Source organism: Epinephelus fuscoguttatus, linkage group LG12, assembly GCF_011397635.1.
Source record: "Epinephelus fuscoguttatus linkage group LG12, E.fuscoguttatus.final_Chr_v1".
Lineage (NCBI taxonomy): Eukaryota > Metazoa > Chordata > Actinopteri > Perciformes > Serranidae > Epinephelus > Epinephelus fuscoguttatus.
In genome coordinates, this window is record NC_064763.1 from 5,767,803 (window position 1) to 5,794,634 (window position 26,832).

Here is a 26,832-nt window from a genome sequence, read left to right on the forward strand (position 1 = left end):
TCTTGTACAATCCATATGACAGATGTGCATCACTTCAGTGGAGATTTCAGTCATAAGTAAGCAGCTTTCGATGGTGTTGATGCAATAGGTTAAGTGTTCCAGGATTTTTTTTTACACCCCTGAAAAACCCAATTATTTTCCAAACACACAAAAATAAATAATGATAAAAAATGTGATGATGGATTTCTACTCTAAATGTACTCATAAATAATCAGAAAATATAAACTTTTTGATCAGGATACTTTATTATATAGTCTTAATGCAGAAATCATCTAATAGGAAAATGACAATAAATTATCTTAACAGACCTTTTTTCAACAAAATCCATGAGTTTATTTATTTTTCACGAATAGCAATCTCACATCAATGAATAGCCGGATGCTTTAAAACACATTGCAGATATATTTTGCATTGTATTTGTCATCCCAACTCAAAATATCCTCAATTTCTGAAGTATCTCCAGAAAACAGTGTGTTGAAAATGTCCAGAGATTAATATTCTATATACATTGATTGTTTCAGTAGAAAATAAAATCGTAATAATCATTTCTCTGTTCATTTTCTGATGACACTCAAGTTAAACGTCCATCCCAACTATTCCAATGGACAGATATTTTTTAACCCTGAGAAAAAGCTGTGAATCTAGAGATTTTTTTTGACATATATAACAACTACAACATGTCGAGTTTAGTTTAAACAAAGTTTAAACACAAATTATGTACTTTAACATTATGATTAATGGAGTGAAATGTGCCTTGTGCTTCCTCCTTGGCTACTCTTGTTGAAAAAAGGGGGCGTGGCTTTACTGCAGTCCACTTCAGATGATGTGGAACACTGTGATTGGCTCCAAATGTCCACCCTCTGGACTTGCAGACTGAGCCCTCGCCGACTTGTACTGTGACAAGTTCAACGTCATCATGCAAAGTCTGCAAGGGCAGAGACCGCAAGCTGCTGATAGACAACCCTCAAGACTGTTTTACACGTTGCCATGGAAACGTTTGAGCAATGATTATAATTGTTGTAGCTGCTGTCATATTCTGTCCGCTCAGATAAGATAAAAATCCCACATGTAGAGTTGTTCTGTGAGTTACCAAAACAATTTTTTGTATAACATATAAACTGCACACATTCAAATACAGAAATATTCATAAATAAGGACTGTACTATGACTAAATAAATTGGATAGGCCTATTAGTTACATCAAAAGATCTTTGTCGTTTTTCAGCCACTTTTCTAGCCTATATATTTGCCATTACACTGCACAACCTAGAGGGTTGGCTGCAATAATACTGTGCATTTTGAGTCCCCTTTATAGCTTATATTTTTTTACATATGTCTGTATCATGATATTATTTCTAGCCTGGCCACAAATCGGTATTTCTTTAATAACAGTAACTGTTTTACTACACATAAGTTTTGTTTTTGTTTAGTCAGCTGCTGGAAATAGAAAATAAATCAGTAAAGTCTGTTGAAGTCTGCACCCCAAGCGGACTTTCAAGTCTGGACATTTGGATTCAGCCAAAGATCTAGACATCCTAGAAAAGTTACGTCCATTGGAATGGACAGAGGTTCTGAACAGATAATGGTATTTACAGGTTCTCCTCAAATATTATTAAATGTTCCATACTGTTATGTAAATGTACAATAACATTTCTTTTACTGTGTTTTTCAAATATATAAAGTTCAGTCAAAGGTTGATTTGAACTACTCAAACTGTGGTGAAGGCAGATCAGTCCCAATATGGCTCTTATTGACCGACAACAGCAGCTCCTCCAATTCAAATGAGGTAAACCTGCTGCTGGATGCTTTTCCAGTTTCATGCTGCCCTGCTTGGAAACATTTCAGTAGTTATTTAATGAGGGGAGCCAATCAGGACCAAGTCCAGTTGTGATGCTGTGCCTGGAGTTAATCTGAACTGCCTATAAAGACATGGGGATTTCTGAAAATGCAATAACTTCAAACTTTACCACCCAATTAAAGTCCAATTTTCACAGTGTATTAAACACCAGTGAAAAGTCGTGTATATAAGGGAAATATGAGGGAAATGTGAACCAGCAGTGATGTAGAATTTATGATCTCCATGTACACAGTTTCATTTAAAAGGCCTTTAAAAAGTTGTACATTTAACTTGAGGAAACTTGCAGCCACCCAGATTCAAAATGATCTGTAAACCAAACTAATTTTAATGCCTTAAACATTTATCCACAAATCAGCCTCTCAAATTATAGTTGTACAAAAAAAGTTTGGTCACACTGCAAAGCAGCATCTCAGATTCTTGCTTTTTTTCCACCGCTAAATAACAAGAACAACTTCTTTGACGCCAAATGTTTCAGTTGCAGTTTTTTGGCCCTGCAGCATTTTTGGCAGTGACACCTTTCACTAACCTGTGCCAAAAGCCTGTAAAACACAAACATAATGAGCTATTTTCAGCAGAGATGACTTTTTTTCATTCAGCAAGAGTTCAGGGAAAAAAAGAGAAAGAAATTCATATTCAGAATGTGATGACAGCCATTATTTTAAGAAAAGATGGCTGTCAGAGTTTATTTAATTAAATTCAACATGATTCCTGCTATTATCAATAAATGGCGGTAACACATAATTACCAGGGTACAACAGAGATGATTCACTGAATTTTTGGTACAAAGTTTCTTTTTGTTTGTTTTGGGTTTTTTTTGCGTTGATTGTAAGGTAAACAGCTTTGACTGCAAAGATTTCCTTTAGGCAACATCTCTGTGCCTAGCAGACACAGCATGACAGTGCAAGGCCACATTATTCTTCCCACTGAGTCTCCATAGATACCCCCGTTATTCGCATAACCCACACAATCTCTAAATAAAAATAACAATAGGATCTGAAAATGATCAAAACCCCATTGAGGTTCCTCCAAATACAAAAGTTTGAGGTGACAAAACATCTCCAAGGAATACTAACAGAGAACTTTAATTATCACAGACTAAAAAAAAAAATGAATAAGAGATTAAAAAATGACACACAGTCACGCACCGACACACACCTCCCACTCCCTGTGTAACTTCATAAAGGTTCATCTCCAAAGAGTGATGAGGGTTGTGTGCTAAAAGTGAGTTGGAAACAGCTGCCGAGGCAGTGTGCTGGTAAATAAGGCAGCTTGGAGGCAGTACAGTGTCATGTCTGCTGCTATATGACAGGGCTCTCACCGGGTGAGGAGAGAAAAAGCTTTCCAACTGTCCCTCCCTGCAGCCGCTTCACTCCGGTCAAGGTCTCACTACCCCTGTGGTATGTCTGTGCCCGTCTCCCTGCTGGCACCGCTTTGGCATTGCTACAGTGTCAGTGTGGTGTAAATGGGAGTTTGTAATGCGATAGTGCTGATTGCGGGTCAGATTTGTTTGTTTAGCTTCAAAGGGAAAGTTTTTTTGGGGGGTAGGCTAGTCGGTCAACTGATCGTCTGTGTGAAGTCATCCGTGTGTCCTCACTAGACTGCTCAAACACTGCATGCTGACACTGAAAAGCACTGAGAAATACTGTATGTCCACAGGGAAACTGATGCCTTGATCAACCATTTTACATACAGTTAATATGTTCAAAACATACACACAGTGGGAGATATGTGTGATTTGAAGAGCTGCCTGTGGAGATTACGCTTCATTTGCGCACTAAAAAAAAAATTGACTGAGAACATAAAAAATAGACATGCAGGGTCTGAGGTGACTCCTGTTTGAGACCGTGTGAACTGTTACAGTGTGATAAAATGGAAGCGTATCTATTCTCTTAGTCAGGTGACTTACTTTTTATGTGAATTTTCCTTTAGTGAAATAGAATTAAACCAGTCGGTTTCTATCACGTAACATATAGCTCATGCTTAGGGTTGAACATTGAAAGAAAGATCAAATCACAATCATCCTTTTTACATTTTCATCTCTTTGGGCTTAACTTAACAGAAAGCAGAATCTCCCAAAAACTTGGTGTACTTCTAAAGGTCAACACGGAGGCGGGGAGATGCTTCTGTGAGAGTAGTGGCTCGGAGAGCGCTGTCAGTCGGACTATGAAGGTGAGACGTGCCATGGCAAGAGATGAGGGATGACTTGACGCCCACTTCAAAACAGGCCTATTTATACGTGTGTATGTGTGTGTGAGAGAGAGGGAGAGAGTGAGTGTATGTGTACGAGGAGGGACAGAGAAAGAGGAGGGAGAAATTGATTGAGATGTGGTGTCTGAGTTTTTGTCGCCGTGTGTTTGTGAGAATCTTTCTCCGTCTCAGTGAAGCGACACACTGCTGTCCCTCTTTCCCCCCGTGGTCAGTGGTATTTATAAACCGCCATAGACATTTAATACAGATGGCAGAGCACCTTAAATTTAAAGACACTATTTTCTGTGCTGGGAAATGGACAGAGAGCACTTTGTATTTAACTACCTGGATATGGAGCTGAGGGGGGCTGTGAAACAAGTGGTGCATTTCTAATGTGTGGAAATGCACAGAGACTACAGAGAATACCTGACCGTCAGTAAATTCTGTAGGCTCGGTCTATAGGGATGTAATGCTCTATTATGAGGAACTGTGCACACTGAACAAACAACTGAAGCAGACATCCAGCATGTCAGTGAAATGGTTAACTTTGTTCCCTTGGATTCTCACCAGGAGGGAAGAGTCAGAAGGAAAAAAGAAAAGCAAGGTTAGCTCACTTCAGACACTGATGGGGAATTCCGAGTTCTGCCTCAGCTGTCTCTGCCAAGTCCATTGTGTTTCTGTCTTCCCTGCCTGTCCTGTCTGTTTCACGGCCAGACAATGAAAGAGTGTTTAAATTCACCACAAAAATATAATTAGATTTTTATATCCCATAAGTGTTACCTGTATATAATGCTGCATTCACATGGAATCAGGCAGACGGTCAACAGCAGACGGAAAACAGCTTTTGGACAGCATGGGAAAAATAAATAAACAGTCTGATGGAATAGCAGGAGAGTAAAACAAAACTAGCATGATGATGTGTTGCAATGGTGTTGTCCTATTTCTTTTTTTTACAAAAGAAATGCAATAAAATACATGAAATAAGACAATTTATGTCCATTATTTTATGTACTTATCTAGTAATGTCCAGTAATTGTCCAGATCGCCAATTGATTCTCCTACATATTCAACATATTTCATATTTCAACTTTGGGTGGCTACCATTTTTGGTCACCTGTATTCTCTGCTGTGGGAATCTTGATTGCATAATTTCTGGTAGTGGGGGACTGCGTCAACGCAGCTGTCCCCTGATTTTTAAAGAAATCTTTATGGGGCTTAGCTCAGTCCATAAGGACTTGACTTGGGAACTAGAGGGTCAATAGTTCAAGTCCCCATACAGACCAAGTATGGAGCGTGGACTGGTTGCTAGAGAGGTGCCAGTTCGCCTCCTGGGCACTGCTGAGGTGCCCTTGAGCAAGGTACTGAATCCCAGCTGCTTGGGGCGCCCATCCAAGGCAGCCCCCTCACTCTGACATCTCTCCATTTAATGCATGTATAGGTCCTGTTTGTGCATTAGTGTGTATTTTGGGCCTGTGTGTATATGACAGAGTGGGAAAAAAAAGAAATTCTCTTTGGGAATTAATAAAGTATATCAAATCAAGTCAAAACCAAAATATACACACAAATATATAAGTCATTAACTATAAAAGGCAGCAAATCAAGATTTTGGACACCTATATAAAGTCAGTTTTCTTTATTTGTTTGTTTTTTGGAACCCTATAAAGCCATGAGAGTGTACGCTGGTGCTCCAGCAGCATAAGCAGTCACTCGCTCAGCTCTGACTGACTTTTGAGACAAATCCCAGTGCAGGGGTGGACTACACCATTTTGAACCTTCAAGGGATGTGACGGGCCTCGGAGAGCCTCCACTATTTTTTTATACAAAGCCCAGTCTTTCAGCCAGTTTACCTTAGTTATGGCACTTATTCCTTAGAAACAAAAAATTGCAAACAAAACAAAACTTGTCAATTCAGTTTTTTTTCAAGGGCCCCCCTCCCTTCGGAGCCCTGAGTAATTAGTCCCACTTTTCCCCCGCTATGACACCCCTGATATGAATCATGGTTATTTTGCGTCATTACTGAGGTGTTGAGTTGTTTTTTCTGCATCTCTAAAATGCATGTAAATGTACTGCATGGTGGAATTGTTAGCGGAAAGTAGTGTGCGTACCATGGACACATTTTTATTTTTTGTTCTAGTAAGTACATGTCATGCTTACACTTAAAATGAAAAACAAAAAAAAAAAGAAATGGTGGAGGGTTATATAGTGCAATAAATAGGGAGAGACTTCAGCAAAACCCTTGTCAACATTTGAAGAACAGCTTCCTGTTTGGTGCCATAAAGCAATCTACCTTTTAAAAAAAAAAAAAAAAAAAAAAGGTGAAGTAACCTGGCACGTTTTCATGCTATATCTGATCTGGTTGCACGATGTGAAAATGAATCTAGAGTTTGCTGATGGATAGAGGATCATACACTCTCCCACAATTAATGCAGCAATGATTTATAGTTGTTAAAATGTCTCATTGACCTCTTAATTATAGTCATCCACTGTAGGATGATCAGTGCAATACTGAATCCAATCAGTGCTGAATAGATAAAAGTACAAAATAAACACATGTTTTATTGTCCCTCTCACCATGCTCTATAATTTCACTGTTACATTATGGAGGCCATAACTATGCCAAAAGGGGATAATTAGTGTCACTCACTTTCAATGCACATCAGTTTATATTAGGAAGATTCATGTGTCATTTTCTTGATAATAGAGGGGTATTTTCCAACATATCTGAGGTCACTAGAGGTGCATTTGCACTGTAAAAATGTCCTCACTGACAGGTTGTTAATTTGATTAAAGGAAGATTTGAATGCCATGCTGCTGAACTACTACCTTAGGTTGACTTCATATAACTTCCCTACTGTTTTTTAGAGAAACAAGTGAAGATTCAACCAAAAACGTTTCTGCAGTGTCTCCTCAGTTTGTTAGATCGGACAGCCAAAGACGTGTGTAAAGACATGCTTCAGTTTTTTGTCCATATGGTGTGACTATTGTGTCTTTTTACCTGCTGTTTACCTCATACTGTACAGCATTGTGAACATACCCATTTTACATAAAGTATTCATGCACATGACAAGTATGCATTTCTGCGCATGTATGAGCTTGTTTTAATGTACAGTAGGGTTGTGTGTTGGATTAGGCATAACTAAATCCCAGAGTTTACACTTTGAAAATATCCATCACAGCAAGTCACGTGCGGTCGAACATGTCTTTAAATTAGGGCTGAGAAAATATGCGTATCTGCTGATTTGATACTATCATGATTTTTGGGTGCCAATTTTATATGTATTGCCATTCTGCATTTATTGTGATAAGATATTGTGATTCATTGTGATTTTGTTTGCTTTTAGCGTCATAAGAAAATAATAAATAAAATAAAATATGAGGCCAAAATCAAAAATACATTCATAAGCCTATATGCTGCCCTCTGTTGGCATACAATTTCTCCATCTAGCAGTGGCTGTATTTTTAAACCCATGGAGTGCCCCTGGAATGAGTCCTGAAATCCAGAAATGAGTAAGCATTATAGCAGTTCCAGATTCCTCGTCTTGAAATCAATGGGTTTTTCTGTGATCTGTGGTTAACACAAGCCACAAGTCATAGTAGTTCTATGACATAATATACATCGGTAAATACCCCACCTGTGAATTCTGAGGCTTTTATGTGTCTTAAAAAAGGCATGTCACTAACAAGTGGCTAAATGAGACTACAGAACGTAGGCACGCTGAGCACAACATTACTGCCTTGTTGTGGTCCCAAGCTACCAAGCCTAATGTTTTCCCCCCGAGGGGGACGCTAGCTTCTGCTTTGGCCTCATAGATTTTCATAATGATTAGATCCTGGATGCCAAGATGGCACCTATTCAATCCAATGTAGTTACTTGCCAAAAAAATTTTCTAGCTTGTTTTCTAGAGTATTTCCCTCAGGCCCCACCAGCAAATTCGCGCACAGCTCATAGACTATACATTGATGTCACAGATTTTTAAATTGCTTTTCTCAGCTTGAGGGAAGTTTTACAAATAAAAACCTCCATGGCTCAAAAATTTTGAATAGAAATATCATACTTTTCCTTGTTTGCAGTTCAAGGTGTCCTGTCAACAGTTTTACAGACATCTCTTTTATAATTGTCTAAATGCTTTCTGGTCCGCAGGGGATTTTTCACTGCAATACCGTGAGTGACCACTGGGAAAATTTTCTGCAAAGCTGAGCAGCTTTCCCTTGGGCCTGGTTGGCATACAACAAAACGTCTTCCCTGGAGAACTCTATTGATAATTTTAAGTTTGAATTGTGCCCCTTTAAGGTTGCTGAAGCTGGCCAGTGGTGTGTTGAGGCCAGTGGCGGCTACTGGTCTTTCAAGGAGGGGAAGCTCATTTTCGGCCTACATCATAAAATGTGTCCGTTTATTTATACGTAAATTCTACCCTCTGGGGCTGCTGCGCGAGGCTAGTGTGACCGCCTGTGAGTGCTTTGGAACAGTGGAGGTGCTCACAGCAGCACCCGCTGCTCGCTGGGGACAGTAACTGCAGAGCGACAGAAGTCAGAGTCTCCAAACACGAGTACAGTCTCCAATAACACCAGAAAAAGAAGCTAGATTTGTCGCTAGTCGTTTTTAACAAAGAAAAAGTCACTAAGAGGATTGCAAAAGTCTCCAGATCAACTTGGAACAACAGAATGAAACTTGAAAAATGCTCCGGTGGTGGTTTATATTTCAAGATCGCTGATTCGCTCATTTCGCTGTCAATCAAAAAGGGATTCAGCCTCAGACAGATCATCCAATCATCATGCAGAAGCCCAGCGTCTCAGCGTCCAGGCCAGCCAAGGCCAGCCCACTGCCCCATAGACCCCCAGAGATGCTGAGTGTCTGATGGGCAGGACAAAACCGAGCATTTATCCAATGACTGTCTAGTTTCGTTGCAGTGGAACAACCCACTCTGTGCTTCCCCATTGAATTCTTTGGACGCTGAGCTTTGTAACACTGTTTAATACACTGTGACGCTACGGGAATGAATGAGAAGAAAGTCGCGTCAGTGACCTGTGATAAGTAGCTGATTCTGAACAAAATTTGAACGCGTTCTAGCGCATATTTAGTCAATGAAATGTAAACACAACAGTACATATTTGACCACTAATTTTTTGACATTTTAGGGGAAGCTGAGCTTCCCTTGCAGTCTTAGAGCAATCGCCACTGGTTGAGGCAGAGTAGTAAACTGTAGTAGTAAATCTCTCTCTAACATATATTTTATATTAAACATCAACAAATCCTCCTTTAAATAATTGTATTTTAAGTTTCTCACTAAAAATCTACATTTCACAAGATTACCTTGAACACATCATGAGAATCTTGTAATTTACATTTGCGTAATTCTCATTCTCATTTTTACTCAATTGAGCTTGAAAGCATCATAATGTAACTCAATTCAACCACCATCAGCAGCGGCCACCGGCTGCTAACAACTAATTGCTAACGTTACCAAGATCTCCTCTTGCCTAACACGGATTTGTTGTTCACAGTGTTTCATTATCAGGGAAACAACAGGTGAGTTTGCAGTTTCGATATTTGTTCATCCCAAACTGCTAGCCACACAGCAGTGAGAACACACTGCCTGTTTGCAGTCACTGAATACCTCTCGTAACTGCTCATTAGTATAAGTTTGTGACAGCTGGTCTCGAGCCCTGCTTTTAGCCAAAACCAATTTTACACAACAGAAAAACTAAAACACTAAAAAATGGGGGGGCATGCACTCTACATACACCACATATCACAACAGCAGCCTCAGCTGGATCCTGCCTGTTATGTCAGTCACTGCAGTAAGTATCAGAGCTTCTGCTCTTAAGTCTAAAATCCAGCAGGTCTTGTGTCCACTAGCATGACAGCCAGCCGCCCTCCTGGACCAACACAGTGTGTTTACTCTGGAGCTGAAGAAAAGATTCTGTCTCTAACAAATTCAGTTTAATCAGCTTCCGTCCAGATCCACTTGCTGTGCAGTTAATGGATTTCTGCACTGCAAAAGTATCCTGTCTAAACAAGTCATTTAGTCTGTTATTGAGGAGGCTATTGTTTTCATAGAACAAGTAAAAATATCTGCCACTGGAGTGATAGAATTTATCCCGTTTCCTGTGGCAATATTCCAAATTGTACAAACGATCTATCTATTAATTGATCCCACGTAATTTAAGATATTTTTTTTTACTGTCATTAAGTCTCGTATTTTGAGACAAAACAAGATACAGCTCTCTGTTAAATGACTTGCATGTGAAAGGTGGTCTGCATAGTTTCAGGTCAAAACATTTCTATTAGTTTCAAATCAAATCTGATCTGTTTCTGACATTGTCATGATCAGTACTGCTGTGTTTCAAACATGGAAGAAAAACAGCTGATAACAGAAAACTTTTCAATAACAAAAGTACGTTATCACATAAGAGGGCACAAGAATGACTGCAGTAGCCTACGACTGAGCATGTAACATAGTGTTACACAAAAAAGTGTTGCATGGTTCAAAACTGAACACACTTACTTACAGCCTTTGGACAGAGAGCTTGCTGATGTCCACTTGAAAACCAGATCCTTGTATATGCCTTTGTATAAGTAAAAGAGCATATGAATCTCACCACAGCGTAAAGGGGTTAAAGAAGCATACTTCAGATGATAGACATTATGTGCAGTAGCTTACTACTTATAGTACCTTACTTTTATTGCATTTGGGAAGTTGGGCTGATATATAATAAGCACATTGCACAGTGAGAAATGGTATACACAATAGTGGTATACACTATTGAAGATAATGCAGAATTTTAGCACAGTTGAATGGTATATAGATAAAGAAATGACAGACTGTTTAAACATAACCGACATAGCCATCGTGACATCACCCATTGGTTTGTGGTCTCCCGTCAGGCCCCCAGGAACACAGCTCAGCCTTACCTTCAATTTTTCCAGTGGTAACTTGCAATATTGAGGCAAAACAAAAAACCCTGTGGCCCAAAAAGCATTTTCTCTATAGGCCACTGTCATAAAAGAAACATCTGTAAAACTGTTGACAGGACACCTCAAACTGCAAACGAGCTCAATTATGACTCTTTCTATTGTGTATTTTTATCCATGGAAGTGTTTTATTTGTAAAACTTCACTTAAGCCAAGAAAAGTGATTTAAATCCATCCATGATGTCATCATAATGTGAAGTCTATGAGCTGAGTGGAAAGTAGGGGCAGGGGCTAGTAAGAGAAACACTACTGTGCATATTCAGTGGGTCGCACACCAAGAAAGTAAACCCAGAAGTATGTGGTGTATGTGCCAGGTGAGCAATACCCTTGGAATGAACAAGCACCATCTTGGGGTTTGCTATCTAGTTATTATTATACATATATGACTCCTGTTTGTAAGCCTCAAGTTTGGCATTTTGGCCATGTCTATTTTAAATTCTGGTAGCCAGAGGTGACCCAAGGTGACCATATTTGGATGAGAGAGTGGAGCTGTGGAGGGGCGAGGGATGGATCTGACTCATAGACAATTATTATGTTATACAGATGTCATATAGTAAATGTGTATTTCGGCTGTAAAGTCGGGCATTTTAAAATGGAGGTCTATGGGGATTGAATGGCGTATGGAGCCAGCTTCAAGTGGCCATCAAAGGAACTGCAGTTTTTGGCACTTCTGCATTGGCCTACTTTTTCATTCCCAGAGGTTTCTGCTATGGATGTATTAAGAGACTTGGATACAGCTTTTAAGATGGTTTCCTGTTCATTCCTATGGAAGTTGCTCAGTGGAGCATGAAGCCAAATAGGATCTATTTCTGCTGTTTGAAATTGCCCGGATTTTCTGCAATACGGGGCCCAAAGAGAAGGCGCGCTAGAGACGTACAGTGACCTAATGCAGCCAGGCGCAGCCAAGTGTGGCTGAGTGGCTAACTTCCACCAGCTGAATGGCTAACTTCCAGTTTATCTCTTTCAAGTTGTCAGGCTATGGGAAAAAGTTTTTTTGGGCCCCATGGCATCACGTGTTGGACCCTGACGGTGTAATTGCACTTCTGGCCACTATGTAAAATTGGCCTCAAAGCCCAGTGCTGTTGCTGGGGCCTTGATTTCCACTTACGAGAAATAAATAATGGCTTAACTTGACGTATCAATGATGAACTACATGTGTTGAACCCCATAACCATCATGTTGGAGATTTTTTATTCTTCTCTTTATCTTTCACTTGCTCACTTGATTTTTAACATCCGCCTATAAGCAATGAAGAGACTGTGTGGAGCTTCTTTTTTTTTTTCCTAGCTAGCTTATCTGAACACACACACACACACACACACACACACACACGCGCACACACACAAGACAAACAAAAGCTTTTTCAGTGTGTTGCTTTTCTACATATAACTTCCTTCATATAAGTACAAAAGCCAATAGATAGTGTCAATCATAATTATACTGCACACACTGCAGTAAATTCTCATATCAGTAGCTTAGCTTAAAGGCTCTCTAAGTCTTCCTAAGCTTGGAAAGTTTTTGTCACATACAGCAAACATCTCCTCACGATCCGCTAGCTACATGTGCTCTGAATATGCTGTGAAAAAGTCCGGTGTCTGTAGGCAGCCCAGGCTCCGCAAATGGCAACAAAAACACTTCACTTCTGTTTACGTTCAACAATGTTATCAAACACAATGGAGCTAGCTCTCCTTTTAGCCTCATTGTAGCCTGTAGCTGTAATTGCTTCTTTGGGCACTGCGTTCACGTGTACGCGCTTGCAAGAGACCGTGAGACATAGGCACCGCGTTCATGTGTGTGTGCTTGCTTTCGCTGGTCTCGCTCTGGCTGGTTGGTGCAGCCTGGACACAAATGTTTTTGTTGCCATTTGCGGAGCCTGGGCTGCCTACAGAGACCAGACTTTTTCACAGCATATTCAGAGGACATGTAGCTAGCGGATTGTGAGGAGATGTTTGCTGTATGTGACAAAAACTTTTCAAGCTTAGGAAGACTTAGAGAGCCTTGAAGCATTTTAGCGGGCAAGCTAACAAAAATTTTGTAAATTATTTAGAATTAGGGCTGCCACGATTAGTCGACTAATCGATGACTAATCAACTATTAAAATAATCGGGGACTATTTTAGTAGTCGACTAATCGGTTTGAGTAATTTTTCATAGAAAAGCACTATAAAAGTGCCCCAAAATACTCTTACTGCAGCTTCTTACGTTCAGATATTGGCAGCTTTACACACTCTCCTGTGACAGTGAACTAAAACCCTTTGGCGTGAGTACGAAACAAGACATTAGATGACCTAATTTTGGGGTTTGGACGAGACAGACCGACATTTTTCAACATTTTAACACATTTTTCGATGAAATGATTAGTCGACTAATCGAAGAAATAATCGACAGATTAGTAGACAATGAAAATAATCGTTAGTGGCAGCCCTATTTAGAATACATTTTAATTGATTTTATCAACTGATTGGAGGTAAGGCAAGTAAATAAAAAAGCTTTAATTGATATTTTATTTAGTGTTTGGAGATGAAAAATACCTTTATATTTATTTTTATTCATCATTGAAATGATTTACCTAGCAATAGTAGACATATAATATAATGAATATTTTTGACTTATCTGTTAACGTTTTACTAATTTATGTTGGTTTTGGGCCTCCATACACATGATTGTGTGAAGTATGTTGTGCGTGTATAGCCTATGTATAGCCTACATCCATAATATTGCCCATTAGATGTAGAGGAGGTAGATTTGGTCACTCGGCTTATAGTAATTCACTGTCATTGAATACCCCCAAACATCAGTACAAAACACTTTTATGTTCCCGTACCTTTATTCTCTTTAAGTCTGTGATCATTTTTCACATCATTAGCCTCCATTTAGATAATCTCTTTTTATCCCACTAGTCTGCACATTTTTTTCTTCCTTCTTGATGCAGCTGGATTCATTAAATAGAGGAATCCACTGGTGGCACTGAGGATTGGAACTTCTTTTCTTAAAGTCTTTATCGAAAGCCCAGACTGGAGGAAATTAGACTGGTCTCTTTTTGTTTGCTCAATCCATCCTGACTCATCACGATGTGGGTATTTTTAGCAGTGGATTCCTGTTTGGCTTTCCCCCCACTGTTCACAAGGGGCTATCATATTCTGTGAGACAGGGAGGAATAATCAATGTCAAATATCAGCCAAGAGTTGATTAGTGGCAGAGACACAAAGTTAGAGAACATTGTGCCATTGTGTCATGCTGGACGTTTAATATAGTGTGTCTTGCAGCTGGATAAAGTGCTCATATTGCTGTGTGTGTGTGTGTGTGTGTGTGTGTGTGTGTGTGTGTGTGTGTGTGTGTAGACTAAATGTGTATATTTGTGCTGTGTTTTGTCTGGCACAGCTGCCTGTATTAGCTGCATGCTCGTTAAATGTTGGGCTTAAACCCGTGCTGACGCCGCCCCGGCTCTGGTTACTCCTGTGGGAATACCTGCCATTGTCATTGTGAGCCCCTTATAATTCCCTGGAATTAGCCTCAAATGGTTGAAGTTTGGCTGGTCAGATGAGACCTAAGGCAACTTAGCTCTGACTAACTGTTAAATGCAAGTTTTTGATAATAAGAGGATTGTAAATCATTTCCTGCTTGTGATGCGTTACCTGAGGTTGAGATTCTATTGTTCTACATGTTAATCTCAGCTGAGACTGGTTCATCGTGGCCCTGTACAATAGTGTAAACCCCAGCCCCCATAGTGTCTGACTCCTCACTGTTAAGGTGGCCAAGTGACCCGATATCCTGTTTGTCAGGAGAACAGAAATATTTCTGATTGTTGCACATCCTGCCGGTCAGTGATCTGTGGCACATACAGCTGCCGGGCATGAGGACTTATTTAGCTTCTATTGTATGAGCTCGGAAACAATCACACTCTGTACTGACTTAATCTTCAATGCCAGAGAATGATTTTGAAGTGTGAGGTTGCTGGGTTGGTTGTCACTATGCGTGGGAGATTCCTGCGAGTTCTGGGCGCACGAGCCACGGGCATTATCATGCAAAATTAATTATTTGCCTCTTTTTTATGTCCCCCTGAATCTCAGTGCAGTAAAAAACCTGCCTGTGTTTTATTGAAACGAAATTATGGTATAATGTCACTTTTGCTATTAGCCCAGAGTCTGTGCATGCCAATTGATCCTGCTGTTGTCATAGCAACATGAACCACTAAACCTCTGCGCAGCTGTTGTTATGGAAGCCCTTGAACAGCTGGGGGGCTATAGCTGCTGAGGGATTGTGGGAAACGGGTCTTTTGGTCCTCCCTTCACACCTTGACCCCAAAACTCGTGCTAGCGAAAAGAAGAGGATTTGGGAATCTTAAAGATGTCCATCTGGAGTTTTCCCTCCGCTGTACACAGCCTCCATATGATCAGAGAGAAAGTTTAGGCAGGAAGTTGTGAATATTTAATCATGCCTGTGTCTTCTCCAAATCTGCTTTGCCACAAATGCGAGCAGTGAAATCAAATGAGTCAAATGAGGCTAGATTCTCTCGCAGGGTTTCCCTGATGCATCGGAGCGTATCCCATTATTGATATGAGCAAATGTTGTACACAGTGCAACAATAAAACAATCATTTCACAAGAAGCACAACTCGTCTGGGGAGTAGTACTCTCTGTCCAATTCCTTCAGCCATAATAATGGTGAAATGTAACCCAGGAGCAAGGTCTCATCCTCCCACTGTTAAGCCCTTTCCCACTGGACAGAAAAAACAAAACAACACCGCTAACATCTGGCTTTTGTCTTTACAATTGGCATTCACTCTTGGGTCAGATGACTCTGCAATAGTGAAAGGTATTGATCGGCTCGATCGGCAGTTACGAAAATACAACACCGGGGTGGATGTACTTATTTTAGGCCCTTTGTCAGCGCAATGCAATGACAGACTGTCACAAAATATATCTGTCTTCATCCAAGCAGTGCTCAAACATTGATCCATATTTCGTCTCCACCAAGAGAGAGACTGAATAAGTAAGAACAATAACTACCATACAGTTTTCACTGGCCTCCATGCTGCTTTGTACTGTTTACCAACCTTTTTTCCAGCTCATCCGTGACATTGAACGTGAAACACTAGAAAATCTAAATCACACCGAAAGGCATACTTGTCTGCTGCAGAGCGCTTTGCACAGCACTAGTCCACTGGCAATGGAAAAGCACTCTACTGACTATTTTTAATGGGTTTCCCTACATTTAATAAACCTGCATATACATGCTAATTTGGGTGGATGACGGGTATTCAGTTTTTCCCCGATTTCACTGACCGTGGATGTGTGTATCAGGATTATCAGTATTGTGGACATTGCCTTTTTAGGACTCAGAAGCTGTGATAGAAGTCCTCAGATACATGACTTAAGTAAAAGCAGAAATACTGTCATATAAAATATACTGTATTAAAGGCCTTACATTCAAAATTTAAGTGAAAGCACAGTATCAGCTCAGTCTACTTAGTACAAGTATCAGAACCAAAGGTTCTCATAAAGCAAGATGACCCTTTCATATTGATATATGCTGGTATGTGTAAGGAGCATTTACATGTTTCAGATAGTTGGCATGGAAATAATTTTTAGGGCTGCAAATAATGATTTTTTTGTAGCAACTGAAGACCATCTTGTGATTGGATCACTCGAGCTGCAATACATCCACAACACAATGCAAATGTGGGCCAGAGGCAAAAAGTGGAGGGGCAACGGCCCTTTCCCTACTTCCTACCCCCTACTTCTTACCCTCTTTCTTGGACCTCACCCATCTTCAAACTCTGCCTCAACTATTAAGTTTCAACACCTGCATAAATATTCAAAACTACTTTTGAATATTACTGTACTGTAATACTGTAGTAGTTCCCGCTACAATAGGTGCCACCAGCACCACATTTGATGATGACATACACAAAGACTCACAAAATAGTTGAAAATGGGCATTCTAATACGTTCAGTGGTTTCAGTGCATACAGCTCAACCTAATCCTGTCTGCTAACAAATAGGCTAAAGGTAAAATGCCAAAAACAAAATAGAGAGAAAAAGATTTGTTAAAAATGCCCATCACTATTTCTCAGAACTATTCATCAGTTATCTAAATAGCTGCTGATAAATATTGTGTTGACGAGCTAATTGACTAAATGGCTAATTATTTGAGCCAGGGGTGTTAAACTCATTTTAGTTCAGCCCAATTTGATCTCAAGTGGGCTAGACCAGTAAAACCATTGCAGAATAACCTATAAGCAACAAAACCTTCAAATTTTCCCCTTTCTTTTAGTGTAAAGAAATACATTCTGAAAATGTGTATGCTTTTGTGAAACAGATAATGAACAGCCCAAGATGTCTTAGGATAAATACATTTTTCCACATTCAGTCAGTCTACTACTCACATGTGCATACATTTTCACTCCTTTGTAGTAATGCTGGCATCACCACATCAAACTAAAGTGGAAGCTGTTGAGGAAGCAGGAAGTTATCCCCTGCCTTAAGGCGAATTTATACTTCTGCGTCGAATCAACACTGTACCTTAGCGGAGACTTTGTGTAGACATGTAGCCACCATAGCCTGATGTACACCACCCCAGAAATGTAACTGCAGACCTCCTGTCTCTTTTGTGAGCTGAAAACCATTTCCCTCAGTGGAAACGAAGCTTTTATTTACATTTATGTCACAAATATATTAAATTACAAAGACAATAATGCCCTGGCAAATGCCATTTTAAGTCCTGTGTGCGATTAATCCTGGCTTGATATGAGTAGAGGAAAACTGTATACAATGTGAAATGTCATAGGCGTGTGCTAATAACATTAGCATGTTGTATTTGTGGGGAAAACGTGTTTAGTATCTTTTGAGCTGTAATGGCATCAGATTTTGTAATGTTACCTTTGTTAAACGCTACTGCTCTTCCTAGCCATGAGTAGAGGAAAATCCGCTAGCGGCTAGGCTAATTTATACAATGTAAGCTGCCATAGGCGTGTGCAAATAACGTTAGCATGTTATATTTGTGAAGAAAATGTGTTCAGCAAAAGACAAGTGATTTGTCTGTGAATTTTCCGAGTTATGATGAAGCTGATTTGTGTACTTGTGTTTGAAATTGTAGCTATTAAGCCATGTTTAATGTGTGTTTTAGGTGTGTTTTGAATCTATCCAAATTTAAATCATGTAACAGAACAGGGTGTCCGTGCAGTCTTAAAAGTATTAAAAGTTGATAAATCAAATGTCGGAAAATGAAGGCCCTTAAAAAGTATTAAAAAGTCTTAATCGTGATTTATGAAGTATTAAATTTTCTTGGCATTCAAGCTTTGACAAAAAGTAGGCTATCCATGATTTATTTTCCTCCTCGCGACTATTACAAACAAACGATGTGTAGGTGTGCACACTCGGACTGTCACTCGGGGCCATGCACATACCTGTGCGACATCACACGACAGTGCACATCCTGGCGCCAAACAGAGGAGCAAAAGACAATAAAAAATCCTTCTCATCTTGTCTGAGTTCTGTTGTATGTTTGTGCTCCATAGATTTAATTGCAAACTACAACTGTTAAGTAAGTTAAAGATGCGTTGCTGCTAACGACAACTTGAAGTGGCGATGAGGTCTTAAGGTTACTTTGGAAGGTCTTAAAAAAGTCTTAAAAAGATATTGAAATTAACCTCAGGATTCCTGCGTATACCCTGCAGAAACTCCACCACCAGCTGGAGTTTTGGAGGTGTAATTGCAGAGCGACACAGGCACTACATGCACAAGTGTAACTGCTCACGACAGCGAGTTTCCAGACCCCTCTAGCAACTCTTTTTCACAGAAGTGACTAGCGACACAAGTTATTACAGCCTAGTGTTATTGGAGACTTCTGGAGACTCTAACGTGAAAACACTTATCGTTCTTAGTATTCTCAACGAGCAAAGGGTGCTGCTGTGGGCCCCTCCCCGTCCCAAAGCACTCACAGGTGGCCCAGTCCTCGCACAGCAGTCCCTCCCAGCTGCAGTCAGAGCAGGAGATGTTCAGCCCACCACGTACAGACAAATACAGATGAATCACATTTACAGTCAGGGCGGGATGTAAATGTAAAACTTTCTTTGTCTAAAATAAATCACTGAAAGAAAGTTCATTTGTAGTTCTAAACATATTCAGGGTGTTTTTTACTCACTTGTTGTCTCTACCATGACATTATTCCTCTCTCCTACAGCAGCCATTACAATTACATGCACATGGCCAATTATGCAAATTTGGTGATGATGTCATTTAGTGACTTCTAACGACTTTTAGGACAGCCAATAGTTACTTTCCTTACTGAGGAGGTGGCAACACTGTGTGCGTAGGCTACAGCGTAGGCCATGGTGTAGGCACAACTATAAACCCTCCTTTACAAACGATTTGCAAAATTAATGTTTTTGCAGTGCCTCAGCAACAGGGCTCCACCAATATTGCTTTAAGATAGAGGTCTGATACAGATTCTTTAGTACTGAAGTTGCTGACTAACAGTATTTTGCAAAAGATAAGTATTTACTGTTTTAGAGAACTGTCCTGTGGTCAGGATGAAAAGCCTGTGAAGTAGCATTTTACATGAAGTAGGCTACTCACTGTTTAACTTCCTGAAATCTGGCATGTCTCAGCCTTCATAAGTGCATTGTTATTAGGTGTGCAAAATCATTCAGGAGGGCCTGATTGGACCCTTTGGCGGGCCAGTTCTGGCCTGTGGGTCGTCAGTTTGATGCCCCTGATTTAAGCTCTATAAATGATAATATACTGTTGGGTACGTCTATCAGTTGGGAGCTCTGTCTGTGGCCAAAAGCAGGGGCCCACATGAACTTCTTATTGCACACTTTATTGGATTTATGATACCAGCACTTTTAATTATGTCTGTTGTGATATTGTGTATGTATGTTTTTTTTGTTTGTTTGCTTTTTGGTGTCTTGCAGCAAAAAGAATGTCCTCTGTTGGGACAATAAAGCCGACATGGAACTGAATTGGTCTGTAACAATACTTCATGTTTAGAGGATGGTTAAATGTTGCATGTAAATTCTTAATCTGCATAGTAACTATAGCTGTCAGATTAATGTAAGGGAGTAAAAAGTACATTATTTGCTTCTTAGTGGAGTAGAAGTATTACGGTAGCAGAGGATGGAAATAGTAAGTAAACTGACTGCGTTACTTACCATTGGCTGTATATGTGTACCTGTATGCACATGTGGAGGCTGCAGTGTGAGTAATGTTGGGCAGATTCAGGAATGCTAATGTTTCCTCTGTGGCTTTTGTGAGGAAAACAGTGATTAGACCTCCAGCCCCCTGGGTGGAGCCCCTCGCTGCACCGGCTCCCACTCTGGTTTACTTTGACGTCAACAGGAAGGTCAGCCGGGTCCCAGAGGGGTCATGGGGAGATGGTGGTGCTTCAGTATACGGAGACGCTCCTCTAGGATCCCAGACGGGGCTGGAGGGATGACCGAGGGAGGAAGGGCCCTTTGAGCTTAGGGAGGGCTTCGGGAAGGATTACCGAGAGGCTAAAATGTTTTCTTTGTGGCTGAAAGAAACCTAAGAAATGCTCTCACCCAAATCTCCCATGGTCTGAGGGGGCTGTTTGGCAGGGAAACTCAAGCTACATCCTAAACACTTTCTCCTTTTCTTGGGCTTTGGGCTTGTCTTTACTATCATTAACATTCCCTATTTTGTTTCAGAGGTTGAGCTCCAAATCTTTTATTGTAATGAAAGAGCCTAGTGGAAATAAAGCCAGGTTCAACCAATACTATAGCTGGATTCCCTCTAAATAAAGAATGTTCATTATAGTATGATAGGAGGAGTTGAACTGAGAATATGGTAATGAAAAGAAAGTGTGAGGTATATTAGATTGGATAATTTGTTTAATAAATGACAATTTCAATCAAAGTTGGTTTTCTAAAACCTCTTGACATCAAATACATTCCACATGTATCATAGCTCCTGTTAATAAGTGTATTAAAATCATCAGGCACATTCCTTCTTCTAGTTTTCAGTAGAGAGTGTGAAAAATGGCCGAAACCAACGAGCAACAGCGACTTGTATATCACTAATTCTTCAGAAATCTTCAAACAATGGTTCTGCAATTTTCTCACAGTCTTCGGATATTTATCTATTCCATGCTCAATGAACCACTTTATTTGCGACATCTCAGATGATGTAAACACTCCTAATTGAGTTTCCTCAAAATGTGCATGTCAGTGGGATAGAGTATTAACTTTTTATTGTTTTCTCACTTGCTCCACCTCAAGGGAGACTGATAAAACTCTGAAAAAGAAGAAATGTTTCGTCTCTCCTTCCTAAATCTCCACAGCTTTCATTCCAACCCCCCTCCCATCCACTTGGGGCCTCTGGTAGTACCTACCACACACACAGTAGTCCCCACTGAGCTGTGCAGGACTGGATAAATACCAACCCTTCAGAGGCTCTGTGTTAGCAGATTGCTGGAGGTAGTGGCCTGCTGTGAGGCCCGACCACACTCCCACTGTTCTGGAGGAGCTTTAAGCGAAAGATCAGGTGTCCAGCCCTGAATGCTTGATTGAACTTAAATCTTTTGCATGTGCGCCATAACTCTCTTCTGCGCTATGCCCCGTGTGGCTCAGACAGGGCAAGCCAGTCAATTGCTCGAAGGAATTTGAGTCACAGTGGCTCTTTGACCTCCTTGTTTTCACCTATGTCATTGAAAAATATAATCAGGAGCACTTTGTTTGCAGTGATGGGGAGTGGCATGGCATAAAAGTGATAGACGTTAATGACATTAGTTGAAGTTAAATTCAGTTTCTGGCCATTTATATACAAACTCTGATATTAAAATGTACCACAAACCTTTAAGTACTCAACCAATCCGAGTTGAGATTAATTTACTGACGATTTTTCAGAGCTGTTTTTTTAAAATTCAGCCTTCAACCAAAGTTTGACAATGCAATGGACACGTCATTTTGAATAATGGATGGATGGGTGGTGGTATGAAAGTTAATTCTTGACCTTGAAAACAGCAGTTTCTTAAATGTTACAATCTGCTCACTAGCTTTTTTTCCAGAGCTTCTTCTTTACAGTCTTCTGAGGAATAGCATTTATTGGCTTAAATGTTCAAAACCTGTGCAGTTATCTGACCTCTTGTTTTGCTTAGCCTTTTGCTTTTGGTATGTCCCTAGATATCGGCAATCAAACTGGGAAGTAACATGTTATCATAGTGGGTGGGAATGATGTAGTGCAAAACAAGATGCAAATACTATATAACATTGTGATGAGGATACATTCAACCACTAACAGGAATTTGTGTGTCAGTAACATGTAGTAGGCAAACTGTAATATAACACCATTAAATAACACACCACAACTGGAATAGTGTGTAAATGGCTCAAACAGAATCTGCTGTCTCCAAAATGAAAATCTGCAGAATTCTACCGAATGTTTTTTTTTTTTAATTTTAATTTTAATTTTTTTTATCTAGCTCGTAATGTCATTGATGATACTTATTACTTACTATTATACTTATTACTTATGATAACAAGTGTTTTTGAATTAAAATAACCTCACCCAATACATTAAAACCTAACATTACCTCAAGCAGGCCAAAAAGAACTACTTGGTAGATTTTAGTAGAAACTCTGAATCAGAAATTTTATTTAATCATTAATATTTCAAGAAAAGATGTAAACATCTGTTAGCCAATCAACAAAATGTGGGACACATGGCCATTACAATGGAAGGTTCAGTATGTAGCAAAGAGAACAAAAATTAATTTACCAATCTATTAACAATCTGTCAACACTAAATCTTATTTTTGATCTTTCTTCTCACTACACCACTAACTTTCATTTTAATGCTAGCTGAATACAACACATGGTTGTCACACACATGCACACGGAGGTGGAGAAGACAGTGACAACATTGTGAGTATTGCAAACAGCATCTATATTCCTAAAATCTAAGAAAATCTTTAAATGGCATTGAATTCAAGTTATATCAGTTTCTGCTTCATGATTGGCATTCAGTCTCCACTACACAGGATGTTTACTGCCCCACAAGTACATTTTATTAAAGAATAAGGCTGGTGTTATTCTCTAAACTCTAATTTTATCAAATGCTCACAAGTAGCCTATTGTGTGTGTGTGTGTGTGTGTATGTGTGTGTGTCAAAGCCTGATTTTATTCCTCTGTGCCACAGAGCTCAATTGTTGTCCAAAAAACTATTCTAACTATTAGAACACATCAATGAGCCACACTGTTGCACTGGCTTCTATGCTCCTTTATTACCCTGAACACACACACTGTGGTTTATTTTGACTCAATCCCACATACACCAACCTGCTGCCCCAAATAGTCACTAGAGAACCAAATGTGGATTAATGCGCTGCTGAAAATAGTCCCCAGGAAAGCACCCTTTCCTACTGTTTGAGTAACATTTGATAAAAAAAAAAAAAAAACTACTGTGCCAAGCTGTTTTAGGAAATTGGCAAGCATTTTAAAAAATGGAATATTCTACTAAATATTTGTGTGAAGTCTGAAACATTTGTGTCTTCACTAATAAGCAGTTGTCTTGGGGCTGAGAGCTACAGACAGATTAGGAGAATTGACAGGTGCACTAACACATTGTTGTTTTTGGTCTTTTCTTGTGATTTGTTGTCTTTAGGAAAAATATAGAATAGCTCCTTTAAACATATCATTTGTGGCATGTGAAGCAGACTGATTCATTGAACATAGCCTCTGCTTCACCACTGATACTGATGCCTCAGAGACTATCAGTGGACTTGTGACTGTAAGATGTTATATCAGGTGAATATAGTGACTTTCTATCCTAGCAGTAAAAACTAGACGATATGCTGCATCTCTGCTTTCATGGATATCATTTAAAAAAAATTTTCACAGATTTTCTGCATGTCACCATTTTAATGTCCTTTTCAGTACTAATGATGACCTCATTAAGTTGCATAGCCTAAATGTCGTCTGTCAACAGGCTTTGTGTGGAGAGTTGGATATCGGGCCACAGAGCAGAGAACAACATTGAAACCTGCTGCGTTGCTGTGGGCAAGCCAACTGTAAGTTGTCAGTCGCCTTCCTATAGACCTTATAATATAGCCAGGTTGTAATAACTTGTGCTTGTTTAGTGTCATTAACAAAAACTGTGGGTAATTGTCAAGTATGTGTTTCATGAACAGAATGTTCATTGTGACTTTCAGTAACAACATATCTGGCAGAGCTAATCTGTTTTTTTCAGAGGCCAGCACCAGTCAGATTTAATTTAAGAGCACGCAGTCAAATGTAATTCATGCTATAAACACGTTGCCATGCCAGAGCACACGGCTAACGATTACCTTGCTGCAGTTCACTTAAGCCAGTTGAAACCAAACAATCATTTCAATCACTTGAGCATATTCTTTCAACATTTCTTCAACCGGTAAATGAGAATTTCGATTTCTGTTGCTTAGTTCTTGCTGCAACTTTTGTCTATACCTTTGGGGTTTTTTTTAATGACTGATGATTCATTTTTCAAACAAACACACTATTTGCATCTTGGGCCAGGATGAAAATGAATGTGACCTGATGGGAATTTGGGATGTTAGTGCTGTGTTCTATAAGGATGACCCATGACTTATACTGTAGAGTTAATGCTTTAAATGATCAGCCTTGATTGTGTTTTCCACAAATTTCTGAACAAGCCCATAAGACCAGAAAAAGGGACCTCAAACACTGAACATGTCTGCTTGTCTGTGGTAATGGTGCCATTGCCTCACAAGAAATGGTGAGGCAATGGCACCAAAAAGCAAATGTAAATACGCCCAAATGAATGCTGGCAACCTTTAATTTCCAATACCTGGTGCTTCCAGAGATGAGTAAAGCAGTAAACTGGTTTCTAACAAGCAATTGTCTGTCTTCAATGTTGCTTTGGAATGGATCTGTATTGTACTGCCATGACAGAATGAGCCCTTAATGTTCAAATGCCCAAATGGTTTGCAGATGCCCATGACTGGAACTTGAGTTGTTCCCACAAAACCACTCAGTGAGGTGGAGTTTGCTGTTGAGTCACTGAGGCAGTGAGGTAACCGTGTGGTGTTTTGCTTTGAAGTAAATTATAGGCACTGATGCAGTGATATCAGTGCAGGTTTGGTTTATCTGGCTTGATAAGTGGATGTTTCATGGTAATGTTGTGTTCATATTGGAAGAACATATGAAGACAGGTAAATAAGCAAATTACAAACAAATGAGCTTGATGTGTCAGACAAGTTGATTACTCCATGAATGTTCATGGTTCTTTTCGTAAGATGCAGAGCTACTATTGAAACTACTGGTGTTTGTGCTAGACTTTCACCGATTACAATTTTTTGGGCCGATACCGATTTCCGATTTGCAGGGCGTTTGGATGGCCGATTCCGATTTTGGCCTATTCTGATTTCATTTTTTCAAACCACTTTACAGCACACAAGATATTGCAATATTTTCTATCTTTGCTTTATTACTCAGCGAGCCACAACCATTTTTGCAGCACAGAGGTCTTAAGGAGCCCACTGGGTTACTAGTAATTCAACCTGGAACCCAAGTTGGCCTCGGCCCATATTATGTCCAGTTTCATCAGGTGTGTCTTGAGTCTCTGTGTCATTTTGTCAGATAACTGGATGATTTGGATTATCCACGTGTGAATCATAATCATTGCAGGAGAAAAATGTGTTTTCTCTTGTAGCATTAAGCTGTCATCAGTGTTTCTCGTTCTTTCGCTGTTTTGGTCTTTTTGAGCCAGCTGCATTTTGAATTTGGTCTAACCATCACTGGGTCGGAACTGACTGATCTCGGGTCTCTTTGTCTTAAAAATAACATAATTGATGCTCTTCAGGTGTGGGTTTTTTCACAGTTCAGTGTTGGATCGTGTCTAAAACTTTGGATATGTAAAAACCTCTAGCAAACGGTGCTTCTATATTCATCAGTATCTGCAGCTACCCAGTAAAAACAGTCTCATAGTGCTGGTTAGCTTCACAGGATCAACTGTAGATTAAATACTTATTTCTCAAGGGAATCTTGACATACACAGTGTTGAGGAATGGATGTTACACTTTTGACACAGCTCTGTATTCTTAAGATTTAGGAATTGGAACATAGGATCCATGATGGATGATTCTGCACCTCATAGTTTTCATCAAGTGCAACACTCTGTAGCAACATTTGAAGTACTGTGTCCCTTATGCAGCAAGGCGGAAAGTACCAATTTGGAGGTTGGGGTGGTAGGTGGATGATGTGTGGTGCATCTGACTTTCACACAGACTCGAGTTTGCACCTCGTAGCAAACCTGCAATTAACATTAGTGCTTATTAAGAAGAGCTACGATCTTTCCCTGAGCATCACCAAGTGTTTTAGTTGCCCAAAACTGGACTCAGACTACAGGAGTTTTAATATCCTCAGATTTTAAAATCAGGTTGCATCAAGCACATAAGGAGAAACTACACAGATGTTTTTCTCCCTAAAATCAAAAATGTACACAAAACAAGATTTGAAAATAATGACACACTAACAGGATAGTATTAAGATTATTGTGCCAGAAGAAGCCACTGAAGTGAACTCTCTCACATGATTTCATAGGGAAGCAGTTGTAAGTGAAACAGAGGCTGATGTGGTGCAACAACTTGCTGCAATGTTAACAATGCTTTTCAGTAAGAAAAAAAGCAGAAGGCTAAATGAGTGTGGACGACAAAACTGAGAGTGAGATTTTAACAGTCAGTTTTAATATCTGTCAACAGTAGTATGCTAACTAGCAATAGCCTCAAGGGCCCCAGTGTTTACCATTGCTTGGCAACACCATCAACTACTTATGTAATCATGATTGTAATCCAAATATA

At 39.7% G+C, this 26,832-nt stretch overlaps 1 protein-coding gene across 1 annotated transcript in view; it reads left to right on the forward strand.

The window, feature by feature from the left end:
- LOC125898586 (uncharacterized) overlaps positions 1-26,832 on the forward strand; it is a 164,519-nt gene that overhangs the window by 12,353 nt on the left and 125,334 nt on the right. Inside the window, exon 2 of the mRNA XM_049592428.1 lies at positions 23,964-24,045. The gene's annotated coding sequence lies outside the window, so the exon portion shown is untranslated. The remainder of the gene's footprint in view (positions 1-23,963; positions 24,046-26,832) is intronic.